The following is a 15,748-nucleotide window of genomic DNA, read 5'->3' on the forward strand; positions in this document are numbered from 1 at the left end:
AGTTTTTCATTTCGAATGCTATGTTCCATGTATGCGAAGTAGCTGAGTATGTGAGATAATAGTCATAACCGAATGGCTTTCAACCTTTTCACGGCTAAGGACTGTTTCTCAATTACATTGTGGTCGCTGCTTTTTGGTTAATTTTCTAATGGCATATAAACAATAATTGTTTTTATTTGAGACTTATGAATAAAATAACGCAAACTAGACTGCAGAAAATTCCTAAGAATGAAGTTAAATAATACTGAAAAATACATTATTGATGCACTTTTGTGTTTTATATGTAGTAGTATTAACTGCTACTATAATCCTTAAACGGAATCCTTAAATTATATATATCAATGTATAGGTATATACAAATGGAACCAAATATAGAATAAGGTATAAAATATCTTTATTATACAATGTTCATTACCATACGTATATTTACGTAATATCAATATAAATAGTTAGTTAGGTTTCGTACATATATAATTTATTTTTATATTTTGTACTTTTTGTATTGGATTCAGTATTGTATACGTATCTGAAGTTTAATTTGTTCTCTTTTTGGGTTACGACTTTAAGTGAGAAAGAATTGTTAGGGCCTTCATAGGGATTACATTATATACAATCAGTTAGGATCCGACTTTTCCTTTCTTTTAATCATTATATATATTGAAATACTACTTAATGAGTATACATAAAATATAGCAGTTTTTAAGCTACTTGTTTATATATCTATTGTTTGGTCTGGTTTGTTTGATTATACCAAAGCATTCGACGGTTATTTGCCTAAGGGTGCCTCGTGGAGAACTTTCTAAGCAAAACTGACTCTTATGCACGTTACACGTGGGGAAAACCTCGAAAACGCCAATACAGCCATCCCCGTCGATCCGGATTCGAACCTCGGATCGACCTGCCAGAGTTCAACGACTTTACAGCTCAGCCGCTAGTGAGCCACACACACACACACACACACACACATCCACACATATACATTAAATAGTATTTACATGTCGTTTATAAAGTATAATTGAGTGCAATTTAATCATAAAGAGTTAGAAAATATTCTACGGAATTACTTCACTTCGTAGACTTTTTGTTAAGCTTCACCATATTTCTGAAAGAGAATCTCAATGCTAGTTCCATTTCCAAGCTGTTTATGTACCTTATTTTTCATGCTTTGAATTATATTTAGAAAATTATTTCACTTGGTTATAGCTGAAAATGCAGTTTTTTTATTGAAGAATTTAAGGGTAAGAAGAGAATTATGCCTTTTTCTAATTAATTATTCTTGAAGCATTTAAATTTAAAAAAAAAAGCGCATATTAATACGAATCACTGAACTAAAGTGGTCGATACAGGACAGATTAATTAGCTACTAAATTTTGATTTTCGTTGAGTAAAAATGAATTCATCTGCATTCTATAAGAAAGTAAATATTCAAAAAATGTTTTTTTTCCTATTCTCGCTGTCATAATATTTTTCTTATATATTCAGCTAATTCATATTCAAATATTCCAATCCATTACAATAAGTAATAAATCGATACAGTAAATAAATAATTAAAATCAATTAAATGGAATTTTAATTGATTTTAATTGTCATTTTCCCTCTGATAAATCCCTCTTTAGAGTTCAATAGCAGTCGATCAGCTTTTGTTGGGGGTTCATTTTTCTTTATGGTATGCTTACGTTATATATGTATGTATTATGCATTGCTCATACTTGTCAATTGCAGCTTTTAATATCTTTTGGAAAAAATCAATATGAGAATCCAGAAAATGATTTTTAGCGACGCTAAAACTATTATTACTAGGCACTCTCATGCCACAGTGTTTAAAAACAAATCCCATTGTTTAAAGGTAGATTCTATGCTCATATTTTAGTCTAAAATTAAAAGCTGCGAGTCAAAATTAAGGGGGTTGCTCTTAGAAAGCCTCAATTAGAAGTAGTTATAGGAAATGTTAATCAATACTTATAATCTTAAGGTATGTAAATATGAGCCCATTTTCCTTAGAAAATTCTCCATGAAATCATGCCTAGCCAACCCTCATATGTTTTGCCATATTCAACACAAAATCATTCTTAAGATGATTAATTAATTAATTTTATGTTAGATGATAAAGCTTTTCAAAAACTAGGATGCTTTCCGTAAACAATTAGTATTAATAAGCGCTGTTCAACTGGAATTGGGTTGGATTATTTGTTTATACCAGTGCTTTTCAGCCGACCTACATGTACCTGTTTGTATTGCTCAGAGGGGGTTGGAAGGAAATTCCTATACGAAAACAATGTAATAATGAAATGTTAATAAACAAATAAATATAACTTTTCGTATCTTATGTAATTTGTCTCCATTCTGATACCATGTGCATCATTTATTTCTGATATACTGATACTAAACGAGACCTAAAAACACTTTTTTTAACTATATCACCCCTTATGATCCCTGACACAGCCGTTTACTTTCCCCTTCCGTAATTAACGTCAGTCTCCTGCTCTCGACCGCATTTGCCAAGCCACCGTAACATCAGTTTGGCGCCCCTTGGATTCTGCGCCCAGGAACAGATGCCCCCCTTGCCCCCCTCTAGCTACGCCCCTGATCTTATCCGTCTGCAATACGCACTTCAGCTCGATTTTTCGCTTTGCAAGAAGAAATAACGCATCTGTGAACTTTACGTGCTTTGTTTCCATCTTTAAATCTTTTTTTTTTTTTTTTTCAATGGCAGATTGTGAACAGTTACAGTGTAACACTGTTCATTAATCTATACAATGCCAGATGTGGTGGTGTCTTTATTATAGAGACGCTTAATAAGTACGCCACCATCGCCTCCTATGAAGGGACGAGCAGTTGCAACCATACCTTCTCCAGGATTCGAACCCAGGCCCTTCGGTAATGCAGTCAGGCTTCCCTAACCACTATACCGACTAGGCGACATTCCATCTTTAACTATGTACTCGGCATTTTTTTTTCAGCACTTGCTAAAAATATTTTTTTTGGGGGGGGGGAAGGGATTGTTTTGGAAATTCGAATACTTTTATTTTTCTCACCGTCGACAGACAGTTGGCCCTCTGAGTTAGTTGCTCATCAGCCTTTATAGATTTGATATCGCTTTGTCGCTCTCCCCCTCCCAGAATGATGGCAGCTGTGTGCATATGTTGAATTTACTGATTCAAGCTCTCGTCTGAATATTTTCTGCTATATACTGCATATTTCAAGCCACAGTGCTGTATATTATATAACGATTCCCATTATCGTTCATATTATACATGGTGAATCGTAAGTGTTACGACAAACTTCTAGGGAAGGTAGGGCACATCCTGAGGATTAAGAATTGCATAAGAACCCATGCCCGGAAATGTCAGGGGTAAGTAGTTGTGATATCTGGCGACTGTTTGGCGATCAACAGAGCATGCTTGGCGCAGGTAGCTCTTCTCCGAGAAGGGTTAATGTATTTATTAGGAGTTGCATGTTAGCCTCGGAAGAGGTAGTAGATTGTACTATGCGGTAGGAGCGACGTACTGCTCTGAGTAACTATTATATTATGCTTTGAATCATATATTTAATAAATGTTTGTTTCGTCTTGCTAAATGGTGCCTTGTTAAACCACGAAGTCATCACAACACGCTCTCTTACGAGAAAACCAGAGAGGTTAGAAGCTTAGAGCGTTGAAAACGGAAGAGGCGTAAAGTTAAGCCTAACTAACGAAAGAAGTGTTCATTTGCAAAAGAAGTCTTAAAAGTCTTAAAAGAAGATACGAGTCAGTTTCCAATAAAATGTCATTCATGGAGCATATATCCCTTTCCGTGCAATGTCTAATGGCAGAGCACGTAATAGATAAAATAGAAAATTTAAAAAATTACAACGTACAACTCATACAAATTAATGTTTTAGAATCTAGCATTGAATTTTATAACTTTATCCCAAATGTGCATTTCATGAATATAAATTTAATATAAACAAGACCATTTATTTCAGAATAAAATTGCTTCTAAAAAGAATCGAACATATATTGTTCTTATAATTAAAAGTCAAGAAATAGAATTATTAAAATAAAAAAAGTAATTTTCTAATATTTTATTGGATAAACGCTATTTTTTGAAACACAGTTTAATTTTTGTTGGCACGGATGCAACAAAATACTTGTTATTCTTAGAATAAATGTGCTTCAGTTTTGTTTTATTAATAAGTCTAACAATAATTTTTATTTTGCGGCATACACTTCTTTTTCAAATTTTATAGTCAATGTCTTGCAAGTTTTATAAAATAGTTTTTAATTTGGAAGCTGAAAAGGTATTTTGATTACCTCAGAACAATTGATCAAAAACAAGAGTCGCATATTTACAGCAACTTGCTTAAAAATGTCGTATGCTGATTTTATGCTGATGATCTCAAATTTATTTTAAAATGCCAAAGCACTTATTATTAAATTAAAGGTCAATTTAGATTACGATTTTCAACAAATATATATATATATATACTTTAAAATAATAACTCCTCTTCTATCACGTTCTATGGTTGAGACTGAGTTATATTTTTAAATATTTTCTTGGTTCCTCTAAATTCTGCAAAAACTGACCCTTCTAACCAAAGATGCTAATTTAGTTTTCGTTGCTTTATTCCAAAGTTTAGAATTATTATTTTGAGTATGTTTTTAAAATAAATTTACAGTACTTTTCACTACAAAGGAATTATTTTATTTGTATTCAAAAAATATTTTATAGCGTTAATAGTATTAATTAATTCGTTTTACAGCAACTTTTATAGTTTTGAGTAACAGAATAAATAGTGCTGTGCCTCACGTACGTTTTTTTATACCATGTCATCTCAAAATTTCGCAAATGATTTAATGCATTATATTCATATCCCCGAGAAACATTTTATGACTTTAGAAAATATTCCTAGAGTGTTTTTAACACACTCAAATTTGGAATTTTGTTCTAATATACTGGAGAGATTATTTTTGAAGCATTCTAGTTGTATTTATTTCACGGAATTATTCTTCTACATTGTAAAATATTCGTTCGCATATTCTTCGAAAAGATACCAAGCCTTGGTCGGCATCTTGCACAAAGGAACCAAACAAATCGTTAAACAGTCATAAGAGGACAGAATATATATCTGTTTGTATGTCTTCGATATTTCTGGGAGTATTCCTGGTATATGGAAACAAGCTGACAATGGGAATTTCTTCATACATTCTAGTATAAAACAGGAAAATTATTGAACTTTCTTGAAACATTCTCATATTTATTCTGGAATATTTCGAGGATACTCTTGCGCTATGTGGACACTTATGAAATCTGAACTTTAAACGGCCTGCTTAATGTCTTCAGCATTCAATGTGTCGACTTTCGCAATAAATCAATTGAAGTTTTATTAACAGATACCGATTCAGAAACAAATAATGCACTTTCACTGACATTGTAGAGACATTATGTACTTTTTGGAAGCAGGAAAGAGGAAAAATATGCCGCAGACCGCGAGGCATGGGTTTCTGGGCCGAAGCCCTATCCTAGTCTATCGAAAAACAAGAAATTAGCATTAACAATAGCATCAGAGAGACGATAAGCGAAGAGGTCCATAAATAAGTCCAGCAAAAGAAATTAAATCATCGGGGTAGTTATTCGTCAATCAGCAATGTGGAAGTCGTCAGATATTGGTCCAAATCAATTGCGGATAGGGCCGGCGGGCGACCGGGCAGATGCCTGGTGTGCCGGAGCGATTTCGAGACAATCAAGAAACTCGAACGATTAAATCGACACAGATGACTCGGCGAGACAGCCCTGAGCGTGAGGGACACATGAATGAGACGGCCGCATATCGCACTCAAACTTACATGAGATACGGTAGCTGTAGGCTGTAAATTAGGGGTAGAGTAGAGCCTATAGTCGACAGTAGTCAATAGCGTTCATGAAAATATAGTACTCTCACGTTTCTAATTTAATTGCGAAATTGAAAATATTGCATTATAACTGTAATTAAAAACGATTCTCTAGTGACTTATACTATGTCACTGAATAATGCAAGTTGATGATAAAAATATTGCAATTGAATTTTTTACATTACGCTTTAGATATTTAGAATTTATAAACGAAAACTCAAAGGAGGTGCACAGAAACTTCGAGACTAATGAAGACAAAAACTAATGAAGGATTCTGCAAAACATTGCTAAAAAATGACGGATATGTACCCTGGATTTTCAAAACTAGCACCTTCTAACACGACAATTGCTGCGCAAACAACAAGAAGAAAAGGCCACCACTTCAAAACATTTGAAGCTGAAATATCAAATACATGTGAGGACAATTCGGCGCTGCTTACAACAGACATAACCAATTTACAAAATATTACATAGCAACAGCATTATCGTTCTTTCCATATTTGTCGGCTTTCTATTTTGCACGGCTGACAGCAGCTCAAGATCGACAGGATTTTATTAGCAAACATCCCTGCCAATCTTCATCTTCAAAATATTTGCCTTTTCTTCCTCATCTAATGTTCTATTATCCTAACGGAAGTAATAGAAAATGGTTGACTTTCTACAAAGAAACAAACAGTTCGGCGGCTCAGTATTTTTGTTAATAGAGGAATGAGAGATTGATAGAATTAATATTTGCACTCAAAAGGATTGCTTCCAATGATATACAAGATGTCCAGATACGACAAAGGGAAAAATCTATTTTGGACAAAATATCAACTTTTAGAATAATTTTAACTCCTCGCGTATATTTGAAAATATTTCAATATACTGAGCCAGTAACAAATTATTTTCAGACTAAATGATTAGATTGCATTATAAGGCATTTTCTCCCACCTGTCTGCATGCCTTCGCGGTGTAACGGTTAGCACACTCGTCGCGTATTCGAGAGGTCCAGGTTCGAGTCCCGGCGAGGGCATTGCTCATTTTCATGTCTTCTGCTTCAAAATAAGCTCCACAACATCCTAGCATATATTATGGTTAGGGAGGATACAAGCTCTTTAAAAGCCATTTCTGGCAACTTTGATTTACTATTTAACGCATCAAAATCGTTTGCAACGGATTCCAACAATAAGCTAGGAAAGCTGGGTTATGATATAATTATAGAAGTACAACTACTTGCTAGAAGATGTCGAAAAGTGAAGCAAATGGACTACGAAGAATCGTTCGACTACAATTTCAATTGCCTTGTCCAATTCGAAGTTACTTTCTTTGATTTTATAACGGATAACACCATTTCATCAATGGAAAGTAGGTCTGAATAGCACAGGAAGTTGTATGAAGACAAAAGTGTCTCTTCTCGATCCCCAAAACTTTTCGAAGACATCGTCGCTGAACTCTTTTGACTATTTACCTATATTTTAGGGCACTATGCAGGGGTAAATCAGGACTTAGTAAGTAAATGGGAAATACTAAAAACTTCATTAGGAAATCATTATTTTGAGTCTGATACAGAGTCAGAAGGAGAAAGTGCTTTCTCTATTAATGAGCATTCATCCAAAGCTAAAAGAAAATTTTGGAAAAATTGCGTCTTGTAGGTATATAAATTACTCTTGAAATATAATTTATATAGTAACGCAAAATCCAATGTATTTGCTTATAAGTCTGTACTCAACCTATCTATAACGCAAGTTTGCAGAGACATTAGGTATTTTTTTAAGCAGGCAAGATGAAAAATTAGCAATCGCCTTCGCCGGGAATCGAACCACAGACCTCTGGAATACCGACCCAGTGTGCTGACCACTACACTACGAAGGCACGCTAGGGAAGTGGGAGAAATACCTTATATACTCCCCTTTTTAAAGGGCGACTAGGGTTTTAGGGCACCTAGTCGCTAAATCCTGGGTGTGGAGAATCATCATCCACAACCTTTTAAGTTCAGGCGCCACTGTAGAGTCATTAGGGTTTTTTTGGAAGCCAGAGAGATGAAAAATTAGCAACCGCCTTAGCCGGGAATCGAGCCACAGACCTCTCCAATACCGGCCCAGTGGGCTGACCACTACACCACGAAGGCACGCTAGGGAAGTGGGAGAAATACCTTGTAAGTTGAATGCGAAAGAGCTGTCTCAAAATTAAAAATTGTAAAAAGTAGATTAATAAGTACTATGAAGCAAGCTAATTTAAGCTAATTTAAAGTCATTGCTATTGATACACATAGAGATGCATATTTTGGCTAAAGCAAAAATTGAAGATATAATGAAGGAAATATTTGCCCAGGCGCCTAGAATTAAAAAATATTTAAATAGTTGATTATGAATCAACCGCTGTTTTGTTTATATAATTATTTGGTCACTGTTATTTATTGTTTGTGGTTTATTTGCACACACACATACGCGCGTACACCCACACACACACATATATGAATAAAGTGTTATTTTTCTGCAAATATACATTTTTTGCCCAAAGGGCCAATTTTCTCCGATGGGCTATTAATTTCGCTTTGGCATTTTGCGTTTATTCACTATAATCACTTTTTAAAATGTTGCCACCAAATAGTAGAGCCTTGTATTATATTTAAAGAACTTAAATAACGAAGAATTTGCATAAATGTATGTATGTTTCTCGTATTGTGATAAAACAACGGTACTTAGAGCCATCAAATTTTATATAACGTATATCACCACCCGAATATGGGCATCTGGAAGCCCACATTTGGAATTTGTTTTATTATCTATTTCATATTTTGTAAAGCATTTGTGAGTTTTTGATTAAGTAACTGAAAGATTTCAAAGCGAGCTATAGCAACATTGTACAATAATTTTTTTTTTTTTTAATCTGCAGCGTGCAAGACTGTGTATCTGAAATTCTAAAGATATGCTGTTTTAAATATTTTGTGATATTCCTGTTGAATTGAATTTTATGGTTTAAGTGCGAAGAATATGATATTTAATAAATAAAGGTAACACACAAAATGTTAATAAACGCCCCTTTGGGCGCAATATAAAATCTGAAAGCTTTGAGATATTTTTTACGATTATTTTATGAAATGATTTTTATGATGTTGATTACAATGGTAACTTATATGTATAATGACACTTCATATGGGGCCTTAGGACCGGCATATTGTTTCCTACCAGGCTCGATTTCTTTGGCCAATCTGACACTGGTCGTCCGCTGAGATTGTTCTCAAATATAGTTTTAATACAGTGCAAGACTTATGAAATTTGTTTTTTATTTTCCGTATTTACACCTCAAAAGACATCCGCTCCAATTAAATGTAACCCTTGATCCCAAGCTAGGGAAAGACATCTGTTTCAAATACTCAATTTACGAACATAATTTGTTTACTGCGTTGTTCGGAAAAGAGACACAGGCATTTGTGACATTATCAGTAATTAAGAGTTCGAGGTTGATGCCTTTTTGCGAATCGTCAGTATTTGCTAGCTCCACCCTAGTGCCTAGTAAGTAAGTTTTTCAATTGGATTTTAAATATATATATATATATATATATATATATATATATATAATAGAATCGAAAGTGAATGCCTACAGTTTCTCTTTTCTAACATTAGCAACTTAGCTTACAACCTCTTTATGTGAAAAAGACTTCGCAGAAACACTATCTAATAATACAGTTACATTCTCCGATTTGAAAGGGGAATTTATTTTTGCTGCACAAGTTTGTAATAAAACCTTATTTATTTTTTAGTTTCCAGTATTTAAATGAGAAGCATTTTCTCTCAAAGACTAATTCTGAGAACCAGAATTTGAATTAGAAACAGTTCCAGTTGTTTTTGTTTTCGGCAGACAAACTGATGTATGATAATATATTCCTTTGCATTTTTTACACGGTTCAGATTTGATTCTACATTGAGAACTAACACGAAAATGCCGAAAACAATTAAAACAACGACCTTCATTCTTCAGTTTTGTTCTTTTCTTCCGCACAGATTTATTACTTCAATGAAAAGAATCATGATTAATATTACAGAATAAACAACTACATTTAAAATTAACTGCAAATGCTGCAGCTGTTGGGATATAATTATTTGACCTTTTCTCATTTGTTTCGAATTTAGAGAAATTTGTATTTTTGGCCCTCATAGAATTATGCAACATAGATGTAATCTGACGCATTCAACTGCATCCTTAATGAACGTTCACAGTTCTTGAACAAATCCCTTTTTTGATGATCGTTTTCGATTGAAATCTAAATTCATATCTTCGGGACTTAATTTCAAAATAATTGAGCATAATAACTGTCCATAAGCAAAATTTTCGATGACCTAATATTTGTTTCAAGATCGTCGTACAGATTCCTTAACGCTTTATCACTGTTAGAAATTTTTACCGGTTCTAAATTCTGTGACTTAGTCATGTTACCATTTATAATTATGTTCCTTCTTCCAAATCTTTCGGTCCACAATTAAACACAATGGTATAATTTTCATTAATTAAGGTAAAAACTAAACATAGAATTTAATGTAGTCCACCCAGAAATATTTTCAAGTAACTAAATTTCTCGATTTTACTTAAATTATCAGTGTTATGAATAACATTTTCAAACTGACTCAAAAATTCCAAAAAGTTGCTGCATTCACCCACAAAATTGTGATATTAACAATTTCGGTAATCTAAATTTATTAGAATTATTTGCAAAACGAAAATCAGCTCCCGTTATTGATTCAACAGACTTTTTATTCTGTTTAATTTCGGTTTCTCTAATAAAACGGGAAATTTTCCTTTTGTATTTAACTATTTTTTCGGAATATTCTTCGGTTGCTACAACTTCATTTTCTATATCTTTACATCAGTTAACTTAAATATTTTTTTTATCTAATGATTTTAAGCTAATATCTTTCTCTAGCTTCTGATTCCTTAAATCCTTAATCTCATCTAATTTTACGCGAATATCAATTGCTTCATCTTTCCGTAAATTATCAGTTTTACTGACATGTTTCGTAATTATAGATCTAATGTCTGTTTCTGATTTTTTATATTTTTCTAATTCTGCCATTTTATGTTAATTATTAAAACTAAATGTTTACTTGTGTAAATTGAAACTATACTAAAACACTGTTCTTTAATCAATATTCAACAACCGTATTCTTTTGGGCAAAATTTTAATATAAGTTACGGCCTTGGAGCGATTTTGAAAATTGTCGCCAACACCAAAATGACCAGTTAACTGCTCATCATAATGTCGCCAATGACTTACTCTTTGATGAAGTATCGCAGACGCACATTGTTGAGTTAAGTTATGAATTAGTAATCTCGAGTTCAAAAATGGAGTCTTGGTTACCCTTTTTACTTCCTTGTACGAAGTAAAAAGGAAGTATTGAAATCGCGAAAAATTTCAGGTAGCATATTTCAACGAAAATATCCATTTTGACAACTATCGAATGCAATTAAACGATGCTTTTGCGTAACATCTGTACGTAAGGACAGAATAAGGGACTTTTTTTTCCTCCAAAAAAATTATAAAACTGATTTAAAATGAATTCTAAAGACATTTTTTCGTGGCATCTGTGCATACATACGTACGTATGTATGCACAGATACATACATACGTATGTATGTATGAGACGTATGTATGTATGTACGTATGTACGTATACGTGAGACGTATGTACGTATGTATGTATACGTATGTATGTATACATACATACGTATGTACGTATGAGATACATACATACGTACGTATGTATGTATCTCGCATAACTCAAAAACGAGTAGCCTCAGAACGTTGAAATTTTGTATACAGGACTGCTATAACATGTAGATGTGCACCTCTCATTTTGGTTGCGATCGGCCTCACCAAATGTATATAAATATATTTATATATATATATCCCCTCTATTACCCGGCTCAATTATCTCAGTTTCTTCACTCTTATATGTTTGTAAATTGTGCATTTTTTGCTTTAAAAATGATTGAATTATGTTGTTCTTATCTTCCAGTTAAGGCTGTTATGCCTTTAGTAAATCTGTATGCAATATTTTTAGAATTATCAACAATTTTAAAGTTGCTTAAGTGCCGCTAAGCCTAATAATTTTTTTGATGGCGGCCATTGATTGTTTACATTTGAAACAGCAGAATAGTGGATTTGTTGCCAATCTAGAGACACTTAGCTTCGCAACAACAAAGATAACGCCTTCATTCATTATTGCGAATTAAATCATGCTTTCTGGAATTTTTTCGAGGAAATAAGTGTTTTAAGATTTACTTCGTAATTTTTAATACAGATATTTTGAGTTTTTATGTATTTTTGGCTTGTCGCGAAGTGAGAACTGAATTAATTGAATGTAAAATACTCAATCGTCTGTGAAAAACTGTTTCTTTTTTGTTTTGTTTGCTTAATTTCTTTTATACATCGTTCTAGCTTTATTATAGTATTTGAATAGAACATGTGGCAACGATTAGATAATTCTTTAAATGATATAAATTTTGTGCATTCTGAGTTATATGAGCAAGAGATGGCGCAACTAGAGCTCCAGCCAACTAAAATGCTTCTCATCCCTACTAATAGATGGCGCCACATGACGCCTCATTTGATCAAAGTTTACTTATTCTACGGACGGCGGTACAGGAGACTCCGTCGCTAGTAATCTCTGAGTTCTAGCACAGCATGTGCACAAGTACTTCTATATTATTGGATACAACTTACTCGATTCCTCAAGCATTTAAAAGTCAAGTATAATATATTGGTAAAGGCAGTTAATAGTCGATTGCTTATCACTATGATTGATAAGACATAGACATAAACACAGTTATAATATGAACGAAATATAATACTGTTAAGTGAACCTAGCGCCGGAATGTCGCTATGGTAAACAAATAGAGTGAATTTTAAAGAATGCATTTATTCTATTGGGGGTTTTATGCTCTGTCGGCGAAGCAGATTTAATTCAATCCAAGAAATTTAAATGAAATGCAAGAAAAAATGCGTATAATTTAATATTCCGTGCAAGGAAGTCATGTGGTGTACACATCAGATTTTTTTCTTTATTATACGGAGATATGTACAATACATACAGTCCTTTAACTATACTTGCATATGAGAACATTCAGATAAACAATTTTATATGCCAAAATAATATGCCTATGGTATTCAATTTCTAGGCATTCAATTCGGCATTTTTTCGTACCGTCAAAACGTTCTAACGAAGTGTTGCCATAACATTTGGCTCCCTTTGAGCGATAGTATAGTAAATTTCAAATATTTCACATGGGCTACTACTGCCAATGCATAATGCAGTAAATAAGCTGTTGTTTTTTTATTGCTGTTGGTGGTATTCGAAATGATCTTTATTCTCCAGAAGTATGACTGGATTTCGATTTAAAAGAAGCATCATGTATGATGAATTTATCGACACTCAGTACGTTGAATAGAACGCTGAGGAATAGTTTGAATGCATTTTCACAGCCTAATGTGAAAACAGACAAGTATTTGTTTCAAAATAATTTCTATCATTTTTCGATTTATCTCTAAAATTAATCAATGCTTTTGTTTTGAATAGTTAAAACTTATTATATAATATAGAATTTCAAAGAATTCAACCCAAATTCATGAAAGATATAAATACCACCAAATTTTACTGATGCCTAGCAATTTAATATAAATTCTAACATTTTCTTCTTCGAGATTTGGATTAGCTGACTATGACAAAACAACGATATGGTCAATGGGTTTAAGGGAAGCAACACATTCTTGATGAGCTTTATAAAGGAAGCTGGCATTCGTGTATAGAGGGCAGGAACAAAAACATATATCTCCTTCAAATTTTGCTATTTTCGATTAATGCAACTTTTCCAGTTTAAACTGCATGTTGAAACTGTCATTTGTACAAAATAAAATACTAAGTCACCTTAGTAAAGACTAAGTCATCTAAATAAAAACTGTCGCTTATACAAAATAAAATACTAAATTACCTTAGTATCTTACTTAGTATTGCATTAATAAGTAGTGCAGAGACATTAGGTTACTTCGAAGTTGGAGATGTGAAAAATGAGCAATGCCCTCGCCGGGAGTCGAACCACGGACCGCTCGTATTCGCATCGACCGTGCTGACCACTTCACCGCGAAAGTATGTTAAGAAACCGGGAGAAATACCTTATATACTCCCCCTTTTAAAGGGCAACCCGGTTTTTAAGGGACTCAATCGCCAAATCTTGGAGGTGAGGGGTCATCATTCACCACCTTTTATTTTGGGCGCCATTGTAGAGACATTAGGTTATTTCGAAGCAGGAGATGGGAAAAATGAGCAACGCCCTTCCCGGGACCCGAACCATGGACCTCTCGAATTCGCGTCGAGCCTGCTGACCACTACACCACGAAGGCATGCTAAGAAGGCGGGAGAAATACCTTATAGTAGTACATAGTATTGCATCAAAAAATGTAATAATAGTAATAACTGAATATATTCAGTTTTTGTTTAGCACTGCTATCGATAGAAAAGATTAAATAGAAGCAACTTTCCAAACACTTCCCTAACCAGCCAAAAATAACAAATGTAAAATTTTCATGCCAATTTCAGTATTAATGACTGTTAAAATTAAATGTTTTTAATTCTAAAATAGTTTTTTCATTTTAGAAGCGAATTAATTTGATTATGGATGTAATTCCATGCTAATGAAAAGAGGTGGACACTGTTTTCATCATTCAAAACATACCCATCCTGTTTTGATCGGTATATTTGTTTATTATTATTATTATTATTATTATTATTAGAGTTATCTGTTACTGAAAAGGTGAGAAACAGCTTTCGTCTATTGAAATGAATTCAGCCCTTTCACTTGGAGTAAATACTAAAGTTTAAAATTTGTCAGCAAAGTTTTAATCAACAATTCAAATCCATAGTCCAGTTTAATAAAATTTTCAGTGTATTGCTGCAGAAAAATTACATATTTCCCTTCTTCAAGAAACAAAAACCTTTCTTTCATAATACCTTTACGCCTTAAAGAAGTGGTTAGGTATGTAATTTAATCACACAGAACACATCATCACTTAGAAAGCATATCATCATAAAGCTGTTTGCTATGTGTAACTGATTTATTTACGTTTTACGCACTGGGAAAATCGAAACATTCAACCTGATTAGTCACCTATGTTTGCATCTATGTTGCAAACATAGGTGACTAATCAGGTCACTATGGTCTTTCTTAGAGGTCTTAACGTCTTTGAAAACATATCTCTGCAGAGAACTTTTCTGTGGGAAACTAACTCATATTCACTATGTAAGCAAGAAAATCAGCAAATTCAGAGCAGCCAACCTTTTTAGTTACCAAGAGTTACACGTTCGCATCTCTTCATGAATCGGGGCCCACCAACGGCCGAGCGGTAAAGTCGCTGAACGCTAGTAGTTCGGGCAAAGGTTCGAATTCTGCAAACGGGCTGGCTGCATGAGCGTTTTCGTGGTTTTTCCCATGTGTAACGTGTATACGAGCCAGTTTCCCTTAGAAAGTTCTCCACGTAGGCATTCCTCCCCTTAGGCAGATAGCCCTCGAGGCTTTGTCATAATCACACACACATACACTCTTCATGAATCGAAAAAGTACTCAGGTTAATGAAATCTTCATCTACTATGTTAGACATTATGTTTCGCCAGTTTAATTCGAATTATGATTTTTGAAAATCTGAATAAATATTTCTAAGAATCTGCATAAATTTTTAATAATAAAAAACAAGTTTCTCATATGTTTTGCTTTTAGCATTTACTTCTGTATGAACTGCAGGAGCTACAAGAAGTAAAATCACATCATTTTTATATATGGAATTGAGAAACTCAAAGCCTAAAGTTTATAGTCAAATGTCTTCTTAATTTTGAGATTATATATGTTTAGC

The sequence above is a fragment of the Stegodyphus dumicola genome, chromosome 3, assembly GCF_044657685.1.
Source record: "Stegodyphus dumicola isolate Sdum_Otavi_A_Nest chromosome 3, ASM4465768v1".
Taxonomy (NCBI): Eukaryota; Metazoa; Arthropoda; class Arachnida; order Araneae; family Eresidae; genus Stegodyphus; species Stegodyphus dumicola.